At 35.2% G+C, this 5,002-nt stretch overlaps 1 long non-coding RNA gene across 1 annotated transcript; it reads left to right on the top strand.

Moving 5' to 3' along the window:
- The first annotated feature begins 1,373 nt into the window (after positions 1–1,373).
- LOC122321383 (uncharacterized) lies at positions 1,374–2,720 on the top strand. The gene is made up of 2 exons (XR_006246103.2): positions 1,374–2,004; positions 2,063–2,720. It is a non-coding gene; the product is annotated as an uncharacterized lncRNA (long non-coding RNA).
- Positions 2,721–5,002: the final 2,282 nt, after the last annotated feature.

Here is a 5,002-nt window from a genome sequence, read left to right on the forward strand (position 1 = left end):
TCATTTTCCTTTTCTTGAAGACCGAGCACAAAATACTAATTACCACGCGCCAACGAGTGCTCGATACGGCCACTGGCATAAAGACAAAGGCCAGACTCAAGTCAAAAATGTTCCCAGACTTATCGTATTTGTTGTTGGCGGTTTAAGTATGTCTGAAATGAGATGTGCTTACGAAGTTACCAATTCAGTTCGCAATTGGGAAGTATTGGTGGGCTCTTCGCACGTATTATCTCCTGAAATCTTTTAAAGTGATTTGGGAAGTCTTTCAAAGGAAGATTAACTAGTTTTATTTAGCATTGAAAAAATATAAACCTATTTACGATTTAGAATTGTTTTAGAAGTTTAATATATTGTACACTATATTATTCTTAAAAAAATATTTAAAAAATATGCATACTCCTATTCAAGTCAAATATGCAATTCAACTAAAGCTTTGATGGCGTGTTGTACTCCAGTATTTATAACTTTCATCTATAGATTATCTTACTTAAATTCTTTGTTACTTGAAATAAAATCAATATATATAAAATTTTCGTGTCACAGTTTTTATTACCATACTCCTCCGAAACGGCTATACCGACTCTCATGAAATTTTGTGAGCGTATTTAGTAATATCGTATTGATGAGCGTATTATCCTCTTAAATCCTGTTCGACATACCAAAAATCGCATATAATGTGAGTTACTACCTCATCATACTGAAAAACTCACGCTACCATAGAACATAAACTCAATTTAAAAGGGGAAAAATTCTTAATTATTAGGTAAATACATTAATTCTAGTTGTGAGTGTTTTGTACAGTGAACAATGCCAAGGAAACGCGAAGTGGGTAATTTGATCAATTTTAGAATAGCGCAATTGCGTTAAGAAGAGCCAGAAGATACACGAGCTGAACGCAATGTCAGAAGATTAGAGCAACGACAATCACGTCGTTTCACAGTCAATAGACGCAGAACAAATGACCAACAACGACAACAGGAACATCGAGCATTTATATCTGATTCATTCCTGCGTCTAGCGTGTGATTCATTCCAGTGTGTGTGTGGCAGAGCTCGGGCAGAGAAATTTTCTATGCCCTCGGGATAGGGCCGTGCCGACCTCTGTTTTAAAGTAAGCCCTAGATAGAATCCATACCAAAAACAGACCTGAAGAATAAGGATAGTATAGGGTATATCTGATCTCATTGCTCTCACACTGGTTCGATTTGAACGTTTCAAACTTTCATCGTTCCAAAGATGTTACGATTTAAAAATATAATTCTCTCTTTCCCTCTTTAATCTGCCAGACGTTTGTAGTGGAACCCGCTCTCAAATGTTTTCATTTTTATAGCGGGTTCCACGACGGAAAAAATGAAAACATCTGAGAGCGGGTTCCACGACGCGGCCTGCCAAAATGCCGTAGAACCCGCACTTATAGACATTTTTAAAGCGGGTTCAACTACGAACTGAGACGATGTTAAGGCGATTTTAAAATTTTGTATATTTTTTTAATAGAATTTATATTTAAATAAACACATTAAAAGAATAAAAATATAATATAAATAGATTTAAAATGTAAAAAAATGGATGTCCCGAGCCTGGTTTGAACTCGTTTTACTTTGCACATCAGCCAAGCACTCTACCACTCGGCTATTCCTCATTCTTTGTCGCGCGAAAAATTTCTCAAACTTAACTTGTCGCGCTGTGGAACCCGTTCGTTCCAGCGGGTTCCAGCGCTGGAACCCACCATAGAAAATTTTTCTTTGTATGAGATGTCCTGTCCCATCTGTGTACTTTATAATCATTGGTATGATTTACATTTTTTGGTATGTCGTATGCATATAAAATTTTTATACAGAATGTGTCCAACTACGACAAAGTTCGTATCATCGCTCTTTATGTGATGATTAAAAATGGAATTTCGGAGGAAAATCTAACTAAACTCTTTACACACGCCCAATTGTCCGCTAAAGATCAGGATATGGTCAGAAATCTGAGTTATTTGGGAATTAATGTCATTGCTGATGTAAGTAAAGTCATATTTTTTTAAACGCAAATAAAAGCTAGTTAATTATTCTTTTCAGTCACGAAAAAAGTTGTACTCTGTTCCACGAAAGGAAAGGATAACAGAAAGTACCTATCAGATGTCTCGTTGGACACCAGTAATAAAAGACATCATGGAGGATTGCATAGAAGATAAGCTAGATTTGCGTAATTTTCCTTTTCTTGAAGGCCGAGCACAAAATACTAATTACCACGCGCCAACGAGTGCTCGATACGGCCACTGGCATAAAGACAAAGGCCAGACACAAGTCAAAAATGTTCCCAGACTTATCGTATTTGTTGTTGGCGGTGTAAGTATGTCTGAAATGAGATGTGCTTACGAAGTTACCAATTCAGTTCGCAATTGGGAAGTATTGGTGGGCTCTTCGCACGTATTATCTCCTGAAATCTTTTTAAGTGATTTGGGAAGTCTTTCAAAGGAAGATTAACTAGTTTTATTTAGCATTGAAAAAATATAAACCTATTTACGATTTAGAATTGTTTTAGAAGTTTAATATATTGTACACTATATTATTCTTAAAAAAAATATTTAAAAAATATGCATACTCCTATTCAAGTCAAATATGCAATTCAACTAAAGCTTTGATGGCGTGTTGTACTCCAGTATTTATAACTTTCATCTATAGATTATCTTACTTAAATTCTTTGTTACTTGAAATAAAATCAATATATATAAAATTTTCGTGTCACAGTTTTTATTACCATACTCCTCCGAAACGGCTATACCGACTCTCATGAAATTTTGTGAGCGTATTTAGTAATATCGTATTGATGAGCGTATTATCCTCTTAAATCCTGTTCGACATACCAAAAATCGCATATAATATGAGTTACTACCTCATCATACTGAAAAACTCACGCTACCATAGAACATAAACTCAATTTAAAAGGGGAAACATTCTTAATTATTAGGTAAATACATTAATTCTAGTTGTGAGTGTTTTGTACAGTGAACAATGCCAAGGAAACGCGAAGTGGGTAATTTGATCAATTTTAGAATAGCGCAATTGTGTTAAGAAGAGCCAGAAGATACACGAGCTGAACGCAATGTCAGAAGATTAGAGCAACGACAATCACGTCGTTTCACAGTCAATAGACGCAGAACAAATGACCAACAACGACAACAGGAACATCGAGCATTTATATCTGATTCATTCCTGCGTCTAGCGTGTGATTCATTCCAGTGTGTGTGTGGCAGAGCTCGGGCAGAGAAATTTTCTATGCCCTCGGGATAGGGCCGTGCCGACCTCTGTTTTAAAGTAAGCCCTAGATAGAATCCATACCAAAAACAGACCTGAAGAATAAGGATAGTATAGGGTATATCTGATCTCATTGCTCTCACACTGGTTCGATTTGAACGTTTCAAACTTTCATCGTTCCAAAGATGTTACGATTTAAAAATATAATTCTCTCTTTCCCTCTTTCATCTGCCAGACGTTTGTAGTGGAACCCGCTCTCAAATGTTTTCATTTTTATAGCGGGTTCCACGACGGAAAAAATAAAAACATCTGAGAGCGGGTTCCACGACGCGGCCTGCCAAAATGCCGTAGAACCCGCACTTATAGACATTTTTAAAGCGGGTTCAACTACAAACTGAGACAATGTTAAGGCGATTTTAAAATTTTGTATTATTTTTTAATAGATTTTAAATTTAGATAAACACATTAAAAGAATAAAAATATCGTTCGTTCCAGCGGGTTCCAGCGCTGGAACCCGCCATAGAAAATTTTTCTTTGTATGAGATGTCCTGTCCCATCTATTTACTTTATAATCATTGGTATGATATACATTTTTTGGTATGTCGTATGCATATAAAATTTGTATACAGAATGTGTCCAACTACGACAAAGTTCGTATCATCGCTCTTTATGTGATGATTAAAAATGGAATTTCGGAGGAAAATCTAACTAAACTCTTTACACACGCCCAGTTGTCCTCTAAAGATCAGGATATGGTCAGAAATCTGAGTTATTTGGGAATTAATGTCATTGCTGATGTAAGTAAAGTCATATTTTTTTAAACGCAAATAAAAGCTAGTTAATTATTCTTTTCAGTCACGAAAAAAGTTGTACTCTGTTCCACGAAAGGAAAGGATAACAGAAAGTACCTATCAGATGTCTCGTTGGACACCAGTAATAAAAGACATCATGGAGGATTGCATAGAAGATAAGCTAGATTTGCGTCATTTTCCTTTTCTTGAAGATCGAGCACAAAATACTAATTACCACGCGCCAACGAGTGCTCGATACGGCCACTGGCATAAAGACAAAGGCCAGACTCAAGTCAAAAATGTTCCCAGACTTATCGTATTTGTTGTTGGCGGTTTAAGTATGTCTGAAATGAGATGTGCTTACGAAGTTACCAATTCAGTTCGCAATTGGGAAGTATTGGTGGGCTCTTCGCACGTATTATCTCCTGAAATCTTTTTAAGTGATTTGGGAAGTCTTTCAAAGGAAGATTAACTAGTTTTATTTAGCATTGAAAAAATATAAACCTATTTACGATTTAGAATTGTTTTAGAAGTTTAATATATTGTACACTATATTATTCTTAAAAAAAATATTTAAAAAATATGCATACTCCTATTCAAGTCAAATATGCAATTCAACTAAAGCTTTGATGGCGTGTTGTACTCCAGTATTTATAACTTTCATCTATAGATTATCTTACTTAAATTCTTTGTTACTTGAAATAAAATCAATATATATAAAATTTTCGTGTCACAGTTTTTATTACCATACTCCTCCGAAACGGCTATACCGACTCTCATGAAATTTTGTGAGCGTATTTAGTAATATCGTATTGATGAGCGTATTATCCTCTTAAATCCTGTTCGACATACCAAAAATCGCATATAATGTGAGTTACTACCTCATCATACTGAAAAACTCACGCTACCATAGAACATAAACTCAATTTAAAAGGGGAAAAATTCTTAATTATTAGGTAAATACATTAAT

The sequence above is a fragment of the Drosophila bipectinata genome, chromosome XR (assembly GCF_030179905.1).
Source record: "Drosophila bipectinata strain 14024-0381.07 chromosome XR, DbipHiC1v2, whole genome shotgun sequence".
Classification (NCBI taxonomy): domain Eukaryota; kingdom Metazoa; phylum Arthropoda; class Insecta; order Diptera; family Drosophilidae; genus Drosophila; species Drosophila bipectinata.